The sequence below is a fragment of the Sinocyclocheilus grahami genome, unplaced genomic scaffold (genome assembly GCF_001515645.1).
Source record: "Sinocyclocheilus grahami isolate Dianchi unplaced genomic scaffold, SAMN03320097.WGS_v1.1 scaffold1621.1, whole genome shotgun sequence".
In the NCBI taxonomy this organism is placed as follows: domain Eukaryota; kingdom Metazoa; phylum Chordata; class Actinopteri; order Cypriniformes; family Cyprinidae; genus Sinocyclocheilus; species Sinocyclocheilus grahami.
Genome location: NW_015506800.1, coordinates 138561 through 150527, shown reverse-complemented (window position 1 = coordinate 150527; position 11967 = coordinate 138561). Strand labels below are relative to the sequence as shown.

General features: G+C 36.7%; 1 long non-coding RNA gene across 1 annotated transcript; it reads left to right on the top strand.

Moving 5' to 3' along the window:
* The first annotated feature begins 207 nt into the window (after positions 1 to 207).
* Positions 208 to 1605, top strand: LOC107571611 (uncharacterized). The gene is made up of 4 exons (XR_001607211.1): positions 208 to 311; positions 422 to 574; positions 972 to 1042; positions 1203 to 1605. It is a non-coding gene; the product is annotated as an uncharacterized lncRNA (long non-coding RNA).
* The last annotated feature ends 10362 nt before the right edge of the window (positions 1606 to 11967 follow it).

Here is an 11967-nt window from a genome sequence, read left to right as displayed (position 1 = left end):
GAGCTGGGTATCTGATTCAGTTCAGTTCTGATTTGAGAACGTTTGTTGTGTCATTGGAAATTCCAGCATAAAACAAGACACAGAATATAAGGAACATGCTTAATGTCGACGATTGACAGAAATATACTGCTTATGTAATTACAAATATACATACAAATATATTGCTAACTATTTATATTGTCTAGGAAAGTGAGTTAAGAAACATTGTGATCAGAATACAAGTACAACATGCGCTTCATGCCCTGCGATGACTTACACTAACTCTCCTAACGGATTGACAGAATGTTTGCCATGTTTAGTCTGTGACACAAGTGAGTACAAATTTGTTTCAAATGCATTGTAACTTTATTTGTTCTGCAGCTGACTTGCCATTGGCCGGTTTTCTACAATTGATATACATTTATTTCCTTTTTTGTCAAAGGTAATGCGCTGAGAGTAAAGCAGGCATGTACATTAATATCAAATACAGTTTGTGAACCTCTGTCAGGTTATTACTGTATAGACTTGCTCTCAAGCTGTAAAAAGGCCGTGAAATATTCAACCTGCTCACCCGGACAATACATCAACCAAACAGGTCAGTCAGTTTTTCATCATTCAAACAGCTTTAATATACATACATAAGGCTTAGATGTCATCTGAGAACAGTAACTCTGCTTGCATTTATATTAAATAACTGAATTATGGATACATGCATATTGTTACAAAGCAACTTACAACTCTTTATTGCTCTTGGGGGAAGTACTGTGAATGTTTTTCTTCATGACAGACATTGCTTGTGACTCTGACAGCACCTGACAAAGCCACCTCAAAAAAACCTGCTAAATTATGATTAGGCAGATTGTTAGTTATGTATGTGTCAGATGCCATACTGAAAAATGATGCCACTAGCTAATGTTAGACCTGCCTCTATTGCTCGTGGAGTTGAAACACACAAGTACTGATACTGTGTATCTCTGCATGTGTTTGTACAGGAACAGAATTCACTGATACAGTGTCCGGTTGGTTCATATTCAGATGATACATTCTGCAAATTGCATACAAAGTAAGTATCATTATTGCGCAACATTGACTTTCCACAACTTCTTAAATGAAATTTAGACGTTTGTTGTTTTATAATTTGCTTCAGTAGATTTTGTGGTTAAATCAAGATCTTTTCAGAAGAGATACATGTGTAGTTCAACTCGAGTACGTCTCTCTAACAGCTGTGAATCTCTTGGCAAAATAACCATCAGGGAAGGAACCGACACGACTGATGCGGAGTGCAGCAATGGAGCACCTTCTTATTTATTACCACTCATTCTGGCTGTGTGTGTGCTGGTGTTATTCATAACTCTGATTATTGTCAAGAAAATAAACTGCAAATATGCTGGAGTAAATTGAGTTACAAACCAAATGATCTAAACTATGTGTCCCATCCTTCTTCATGTTCAATCCAGCTGCTCAACCATCAGACCAAGCTATATTTACTCACTTAACTTTGTATAATTGTCAAGCGAAATATATTCTTTTTAAAACAGACCTTATAATAATCTTCAGTCATGCTTCTTGACCTACAGAAGCCATTGTTGCCAAGCATGATTTTAAACGAGCACATTCAATTAAATGATTGAATGTATCTATCAGACTCATTTTTTGTTTGTTTTTCGTCTGATTTTCCCTCTTTTCATCATGTACTGTAGCTCATCTTTCAAAACTTTCAACAGCATGCACTTGGGAATTAACAGGCCTTCCAAAAACAAACCCTCTCAAAATGAAAGCAGATCATGAGTTTAAAACCAGACGCAAAAACAATCCCGTTTGTGTTTTTTCTTCCCCACCCTTCATAGACATGTACAAAGAAACTCAGATAGCTCACTAAAGACAGTTCACTTAAACTACTCAAATTAACAAATTAGCACAAATAGCTCTCGTTTCCTCATACGATTGTGTTCCCGTCCTTTATTTGGTTTATTAATAATACCTCAGGAGTTAATCTGTGATGACATTTAGAGGAATCAGTACGAAGTGTCTTTTAAATAATAACATCTTTTATTGATGAAGTAATGTAGTCTTTTGCAATCCTATGATAAAAACAAACAAAACAGTTCGTTAGTAAATGGCTGTTTTCCTTCCCTCTCATGTGATCACCATGTATTTCAATTCAATTCATTTCAAATGTTATAGGCCTACTTCATCTTTGCTAGGAATTCATTTGTTTTTGTAATGTATTAATTATCACGGGCTATAATAAAAAAACAAGTAGGCCGATACTAATACTAACAGCATATACATTTGGTTTGAATATATTTATTAGACTATAAATATGTGGCTCTCTAGATCTCGCAGCGCTGTGCAAATAAATATGCAAACCATGCTCCTGAATTTGGGTGGAAAAAAGCACCTCTCAAGCAATCAGACCATGTATGAAACAAATAATTATGCTTAAGTTATTAAACACTGGTGATGTAGCTGTGAAACACTGTGTCTGCATCATATCCATAACCTTCAGTAACTGCTGATTCTGGACAAAAATATTCAGACCGTGAAGAAGGTGTGTGTGATGTCACTGCTGTTTTCAAGTTTATTCATGTTTGTTCATGTAATGCACAATTTTGTCAGCCAAACACCTTAAAATAAAATATTTACTTGAAATATCTCTTTGGAAGTTAATATTTCAATAATTTAACACATTTGCATGTTTGATCACATCGACTGTCAAACAAATTAAATATTTCTATTTTTAGTGATTGCTTATATTTCAAGAATCTCTTTTCTCAGAATTTTGGAGTAGGCCTGAATCTACAGGTAACAAGATTTTTAAGCAATTTTTAATGTTTTGGAAACATACTTTGTCATACTGCAACTAGACCGTCCGTCCGATTCACATGAGATTTGTGTAACATTAATAGAAAAAGTTAACAAAAAGAATTTTGATAATCCACTTTATCTGGCAAGTTTGAGCGAGTATATATTTTCTGGATGTGGCCCATGATGACTTTTAGCCCTGTATGTTGGGAATCCAGCGTCCAAACCTCACAAAACTACATACACATGGACACTAAGACAATCTTAAGATGCACACCAAATTTCATCCATTTTCAAAGCTTGTAGCCACTATAGTTGAAGAAACTGTGATCAAGAAAACTGAAAGTTGCAACCAAATGTTTATGTAATTTTCGGCAATTTTCAAAATTCCTGTTCTTCCTTCTCTGCAATTTTCAAAGTCATGTTATTCCTTTTGCCATGTGTTTGGACTCCATTAATTGCAACTTACACTATGTTTTTGGTTTTGGTTGTATGGTTTATTTCTCTAACAAACAGAAGCTCAGTGGTTTTTCAAATGCTGGGTTCATCGCAGAAAACATACCACTTTGCTCAAGAGTTACATTAAAAACACTAATATGATTTCACTGGCACATTCATACATGCAGTAACTGAATTTTGTATTGAAAGTAAAGAACATGGTCACACATTTCCAGCTCTCAGAATCATTCAGTGATGGTGATGCTTCATTGCGGTGGACCTTACCCTGCTGTAGGAAACTACAGCTTGCACAATCCTCCTGGTTTGTGCATTAAACGGCTGGTCCTGTGTGCTTTTATTGGACTGTGAGGCTCTGGAGGGGAGCCTGGAGTCTCTGTGAGTCCAGGGTTAATCTGTAGGCCAGATCAAAGGGTCACCTCCACAGATAAAGCCTGGCCCGTCAGCTTGTCCCCGCTATCTGCAAATGGTTAAACACAGTGTGATTGACTATGTTCAGCCTGGAAGAGAACAGAGGAACCAATGCATCTTCACACAGCAAGCCTGAACACGTAAAAGCACAAGAGACATTTGAGAGCCGCAGCAGAGGGTAAGATTTGCAATGGATAACAGCTCATTTGGGTCTGTTCCTCACACAAAGCCATCATGTGAAGCTAAAAATCATCTGTGGAGTCTGTGAAAGTAGATTTCTTTAAAGATCCGCCATCACACTCATGTATGTGACTGCTGCTTCGCTTTTGGTCTTTCTTTGGTTTTGAGCTTTGCCACACAGGACGCAGCATGCCTGCCGAGGGATTTGGCGGATCGGGATGACCTGCGTTAATCCAGAGAGTCTACAGCATTGTGTCGTCTGCAATGGTGTGACTGTCGGCGTCCTTCATTAGGAAGCCCAGATCAGCCTCACACGCACACACACTCATGGGACGAGACCCCCTTATCATTATCCCGTCACTCCTGTCAAACATACAAGCATTTACCACACACAGACATACTATCTATTTCATCTATTTCTGCGACTCCACCTGTGTGTTTCCTGCAGGAGCCTCTGAGCTCATGCAATTTGTAGGAATGCTTAATTTTGCTACCTCTGGGCTGTTATTGGTGCCGGAAATCAGACTCATCATCGCCACTGAAATGAAATAAACATCAGGTTATGGTGTATAGAATGACGCAGTGACATCAGGAAGTAAAGACTGTTTATAATGCAGAGAGTCAATTCAGCATAACAAATGGCAGCATGTGTTTAGGCTGAACAGTTCCGTTTCAAGCGTTTAAATAATAAAAAACAGCAAGCAAATAGTGCCATTTGTAACCCATGAAGTAATTAGTCGAACACTGAACTTAGCCACATTTTAGATGATTTAATTTTGCTTAGGGTGTAATGCAAAAGAACAAAAACATTTTAGATTTCCTACATGATTTTTATTCACTGGAATATCAGCCAACACCAATCATCGTTACATTAGTGCACATCTGCTTTGTTCTTTTACAGTCTTTATCTGTGTTTCATTATTTTCACACTTATATTCAAGCTAAACTGATCTGTTGATTCAACAGCCACTTTTGCGCTGAGCTTCAACCCTGTAATGTTAAATCCCAAAGCAGTGAAAACATGATCAGCAAAAAAATTGTTTTTTAAGGTATGGAGGTTATTCTTATCTAATAATAATTTAAAATAACTAAATTAAAAATATAATTTAATAATTTAATTTTTTATAATTTAATAATTAAAAATATATAATAAATACGTTTTTAAAAAATGAATGTAAAAAAGATCTGATTTTGTAAAAAAAAAAAAAAAAGAAAACACATTATTACTGTCTATTTTTTTTTTTAAAGGTAGAAATTGCCTTTGTTAATGACTGTGGTTTATGTGCTTGCAGAGAAGGTGTATGTTCAGCTTTTTACTTGTGATGATCTCAGCAGATCTCAGAACAAATAGGGTGAAGGTTCTGGAAAGTGACTATGTATCTGTTATCTATTACTGTCTGTTAATGAGGAAGGAAACATAGACTTGTAAGAGAGGAGGAAGGCCAACAGAGAAATGACTAAAGCTTGGAAGAGAAATTAGACAATTCAGACAGGAAGGGTCTGATTTTACTGATGTTATAAAGCGAAACCTGTAGGTCCAGGCCGTTGTTGAGATTCTGTAGTTCAACTGGCCATCAAGCCCAGGTTCTCTGCTGTCCTGGTTGGCATTAGTATTTTGAAACCCAATTGTATAGTCATATTGTGTTCAATTAATAAGTTAGCTGGATCTCCAAGGTCTGACTTCTGAGATGAAGATGGCATACTTCATCCAGATGTCTGAAAAGTATAGGCAGAGATACAAAATGAAACGATGGGATCATAAGGTTGAAAAAACAGACAGAGCCGAATATTGTCTGCACAGAAGTACTACAATATGCCGTTATGATCGTGCCCATTGAGTTTGTGTAAATGGAGAAAAGAAAAGGACCGAGCACTGAACCTTGAGGTGCCCCAGTGATTAGCAAAAAGTCTAGTGCAGGGTTCCTCGATAGAAAACCCAAACCTGTATGAGTTTCTTTCTTCTGCTGAACACAAAAAAAGAAGAATGAATTTTGAAGAATGTGTGTAACCAAACAGGTTTGGAACAACTTGAGAGTGAGTAAATGATTAGAGAATTTCATTTTTGGATGAACTATCCCTTTAATGCTGAACAGATCGATACTGTTGTTTGAATGTAAGATATAAACAGGTGCATTTGATTTGGTCTTCAGCTTTTGCTAAAGCACTGGGAATCTGACAGGGAATTTTCCCTGTCTACGGTATGCAGGGGCAGAGTCATGCATGTCATAGAGTTCAAAGTGCACAGGAACAATGGAGGATAATTAAAAGCTTATAGGATAATATGAGCTTGCAGGTTGTCATCCGAGTCAAAAGCAGACACACAACATAGAGTCTGAAAGTCTGTAGTGATCTGTAGCAAAGGTGATTAATGCATATTTATGAGTCACATGCACACAGGCATTTTTGACAATGACTGCAAAACATAAAGTAATATTTTAAGTTTCATCAGCTTTTACTGTATAAAAATTATTTTAGGAAAATGAAATGACACTTTTTTCCCAACTTCTGTCTTCTTTTACAGTCATGGGCTGTCTAATCATTGCCCGTGTCGAACAGAACTCAAACGTTGTCTAGACTGAGTGGCTAGCGCCAATAATCCCAGCAATATCCAGCAGAATCAATCTGAAACCTGAGATATGCTACAGTTCTCAGGTTGTCTTTGGCTTTCATGGATTAATGTCACAGTTGCCTCTGATCCCCGCTGAAGCTACTCAAAATGCTGCAGACATTGCAAAAACATTGTAAAAAAAAACAGAATTGTAAAAACAGTGACAGACAGCATGCTTTTTTTGTTATCTGATGCTTTTTTTCCCCGTCTCTATTTCGATGATTCCTGTAAAAATGTCCTTTTTTTTCTTTTCTTTTTTTTTAGCGCACGGGGTGTAGATAGATGATGTTTTCATCGATTATTGCTGAGATTAGGGATGAAGTTTGTATTAGGAATGATATAGGAGAGCCGTGGTGTTTGATTCCAGTATATATCCAATCCCAAATCAAATTAAATTCTAAAATTATAGCTTTTTGTTTGTTGGAAGAAAAATTTAACTTGAAAAAAAAAAAGTTTTTACATTTTATTTTAATTTAGAGGGAAAATGATGTTGATTCTCCTAGCGTGGTGAGTCAGTACTTTTGTGTTTTACTTTCTGACTCTGTGTGTGTGTGTGTGTGTGTGTGTGAGAGAGAGAGTTTGATTGATTTTAACTTTGTTTTAGTTTTTTTGCTTTTCTTTTGCTTGGTAATACAAGAGGCAGAGATTCTGAGCAGGACTCGAGTTCTTTTATGAGTTTTGGAAAGAAACGAGGAATTCAGTGTCTGAATTTTGAAATGTTTTGTGCTACACAGTCAGTGAAACAATGACGACCTTCTCAGGAAAAACTTTTCATCTGTGTCGCCGTGTAACATTAACATTCAACCCTGAAACATTTGTAATATAAAAGGGTTAGAACAAAACATTTAAAAAAAAGAAATGCAATATAGTCATTATATTATACATATTACAACAATATAGCATATTAAAGCATCATATTTATTATATTCAAATTATGAGTAGGTATATGAATTGTATGAATTCCATACATACTGTGATTGGGTTGAATTAATGCAGTGCATTAATGCATTGTTTGTTTGTTTGTTTTCATACTCTGGGCATGAGGGTGGGGAAATATGATTTCCTGAAGGTTCAGAAATTACCTTCTTTCTTTTTTCCTTTCTTAGAGAGTGGATGAGAGCCAGGACTGAACCCGAGTCTATCAGCTCTGACCTTTTCTAATCAAACTTCTTTCTGAAATATTCTGGTTCATACGGCCTGGATTGTTTTCTGTAAGAAAACCCAAATCCTGCTGCCATCTGTTGAGCTTTATGACTCTACGACTGAAATGCTGGCAATATTTGTTTTACAAACAATGATAAAGTTACCGTAAATTACTATGCATTCCATCTAAATGCAGAAGCATTTGGTTCAGATCGTGTTTGGATTAGGTTTAGGGTTATGAACACAGACGCAGGGTCAAACACGTATATCTGAGTTCATCTGCGCTGCTCCCGTCTCTCCTGTCTGTGAGTTTATAAATCTCCTGGCCTTCAGTGAGGAAATGTATTTCTCCAGCGGTGGTTCGTCCTTCAGGAACCCAATGAGAAGCTCAACACAGATAACAGCTAGTCTGCATGTGTTATAATGCAAAGATTCAGATCAACAGAATGCCTACAAGTCAAGTCACCTTTATCTCTGCAGCGCTTTATACAATACAGATCATGTCAAAGCAGCTTCACAGAAATAAACAGCAGAATTACAGAATCAATTCCAGTATAAATACGATTATACTATTTCAGTACGTATGGTTCAACCTGATGGTTTGGAGTGGGAGTTGTTTTCTGGAAATCAAGAACTGATCTTTTGACAAATACACCGAATTAATAGCAGAGTTAGAAAATGTGAATGGAAAACTCAGCTTGGCTGAGCATTTGCACATTTACAGTCAGATCCTATTGTTTGTAGTTCTGTTTAGACATTCTAAAACTATTGCACTATATTGAGCAGTGAGGGATTTATCGACAAGTAAAAACAATGCATGAAAAACAACATACAAACTCATAAATATGAGCAAATGTGCATGTTATGGAGTCATGTTTATAGCTGATGGACACTAATGAAAGATTGAAATCCACCTTATTATGCAGAAGTTCATTAGCCAGCGTAGGTAAATAACTGGAAGAATAACGTGCCATGAACGGTAAAGCTATTTGTGCGGCAATCCAGTGTTTGTTATTACAGCAATACAATAAAATATAATATAACAAGAAATTCCAGTTTGCTGTTTCGTACAGTTAAACCTAACTAGAAGTGAATGACACCGGAAAGCCCTAACCGTGCACATTCACCTTAAGTGGACAGGATGAGTTTTTCTCATGCAATGCGGTTAAATCTGGCAGCATTTAATTTTCACACACTTTTGATGCATATTAAACATGCAGTGTGAATTCAGCTGTCAGTCACACAAACACAAGCGAACATTAATCTCTGACGGCACACTGTGTCGCATCAGAAGTGCCTGTTGTGTGAAAGTGAAATGTTCATGCATTGATGTATTTCGAAGGCCTACATTTTCATGAGCCCGTGCTGTGAGCGTTGCGAGCTGATGTGAGTTCTGCACGGGGAAGCCTGTAAAACAGAACGCGCTCGTCTCATTGGCTTACCTGTAATAACAATGATCAGACACAAATGTGTGCTCGCTAATCAAGAGCATTAAACAAAGGCCGCGACGGAATCAGGCCGTAATCACGGAGCAGCATGTCTGGCTGGAAATGATATTGAGTATGATTAATGCTCAATTTGACTGGATCTGTCCTGCAGTAATCTGCACTAGTTAATGGATTAGCGAGTCCAGCTGCTCTGAATTGTGGCGTCTTGAGTTTCCTAGTTAAGGTAGATTCGCTCAATGAGAGTATTTAGAAGATCTGTTTCATTCCCCACCTCTCGAGTTCATCAGATGCGCTTCTATTGAGAACACGTGTTTGAGGCCGATGGACGTTAGAGGTCTCCACAGACACACTGACCCTAGATCAGACTGAAGGGGCATGTTGTCACAGGAACGGGCTGAAGTGATGTTATAGCGCTCTTGAAGTGTTTACCGTGGACTTAAGAGTGAAGCAACTGCACTTGACACGACTGACCTGTCTCGCGCTGGGAAAAATCACATCGTATTTTCATATTATATTGATTAATCACCTGATCAGCTGATGATTATTGCAGACAATTAGCTCTAAATAATTTCTTGATGCTGATTTTTTATAATAGCAATATTTTAGTTTACACACACGTTTTATTCTAGTAAAAATCAGATGTGACTTTCTGAGCTCTCACTTTTTAAGGAGAATGTTTTATAATTCATAGCAGGATCAAACAAACAAAAAAAACAGTGTCAGTTTTAGATAGATTATTTTTGGAACACAATAAACTATACACTCATAAGTACTCGCACAGAGATGTAATCTATATAATGTATGCTTTTTAGTCAATCAAGAAGGAAGGGGAAAAAAGAAAAATTCCACTCTTGGTTTTACAAACTACATTTTCAGGTCGAACACTCGATAACAATGCACAGAACATGACTCCAGACAGAAAGAAAATGTAAAAATGATAATTGTAAAATTAATAGATTACTTTAAAAAAAAATATATATATATATATATGAATAAATATTTTTTTGAAGCTGTAATTAAAACAAAATTATTGGAATACATTTTTCAAGAAACGTTTGCAAAACTATGTCTGTTTTTCTTGCTTTGAGCTTTAAAGCACCATGTGTCTCTTTATGTAAAGTTAAAATGAATATTAATAACATACAATAAATATGAATGTAAATTGAAAAAGGCTACAGATGCTATAGATGTTAAACCCCTGATGAATTACACTGAGGCAGTTATAAAAGCAGAACTGTCAAATAAAAGCTCTTTTTCAGTGCTTAATGTGCTTAGACTATGTTTTTCCCTGTTGGTTGCTGATATTTCTCTTTGGTGAATATATAGAAAATGGGACGCTTTCTGAACATTTATTATAGGGCTTTTTTTTTTAACATGATCCAGATGGCACAGTATCATTTTAATAGTTAATGGTCTTCACTCTACAGAAGAAAACAGAAATGAATATGAATTATGAAAGCTAAAGAATTATCAAAGCTCAAGGGTCACATGTTCCATATATATGTATCTATATTTGGTTTAGTCAGTGTGTGGCGGGAGAGATAAGCGGCGGTCTGAAGTGTTGCTGTGCTTTGATGTCGCTCTAATATGGTTTGTAAATGTTGATGCTGTCCAGATCAGTGCTCACGAGACTCCAGCTGTAAAACACGAGTGAGAAACCATCGAGACTCACGTCGTTTTCTGCTAAAAGCTTTTTAAGCGAATGCTGGCCCCAGCTCCGGCTCCTGCTCGCTGTGAGAGGCTGTTCACTTTAACACACATCTGCTGATTTACACTCAACAAGAGTGAATGTCAATAAAGGGTCAATGACAAAATAAAGAAAAGACACATGATTTCAAACGCTTTTGAAAAAAACGAACAAACAAACATCCATTTTCAAGAGAAGTCTTACAGTCACGGCTCACGTGGCGTAACCACCGCATATTTTCTGTACACCTTGAATACACGTGAGTGGAAACATCTGAAGTCATTATACGAGAGAAAAAGTATTTAAATATAGTTTTAATTAATTTTTTAAAACTGTAAATTATTCATTCTTAAATGTCTTTAAGGCCTTGCCTTGTCATAATGTGGAAGCCTGTTTTAGCCATGCCATAAAATAAATACATAAAAAAGGTAAACATAACTACTACAACAACTACCTTACTTAATATCAATAAGCAGCAAATGAGGAGTTTATTGAGAGAAACTCTTACAGTTTTAGCCTATTGCTTGAACACTATAGACACATGCTTAGACCAAAGTAACAAAATGTGATTGAAAACACTTTCTTACAAAACTGGTCACCAATCAGCCAACCACAAATAGGCCTCAGTTGAGCCATTTTGAGAACTTTGCAAGCATGGAGGCAGGGTTAGGGTTAGGGTTAGGGTTAGGTAGAGGCCGAGGAAGAGGAAAACAAAGACAAAGAGAGAGAGGAGTAGGAGGACATGGTCGAAGAGGCTATGCACGGAACAATATTTCAGATGATATTAGAGCAACATGATGAAATCCTGTGGCCAGACCCAAACAGACGGCAGCATCTGTAATCCCACCCACGCACAATTGGCCTGTATTTCTGTATTTACAGTAGTGTATTTTGTGTTTTATTTTTGTATTATTTTTGCATCACTGCATTTACTGTACTGTACTGTATAGTACTGTGATGTGCAGTATTGAGTTGATGTCATTTGTAACCTTTCAGTGCTTTCATTTTTGGTTGTTGTTGTGACCTTTGTTGGAAAAAAACAGAACAAAAACTGTGTGTTGCACTGAGCTTCACAGAATGCTAACTGATGAACTGAATAAAAACAGTGAAAATTAAAGACTGCAGTGTTTTATATAAAGTACAGTAGTGTGTTGCTGCTGATCTGAAAGTGTATTCATACGATGCAAGTGTGTATCATTTTGTCATCAGAGTGACATTTTGACAAAGGATTGTTAGGTTTTGATCGCAGA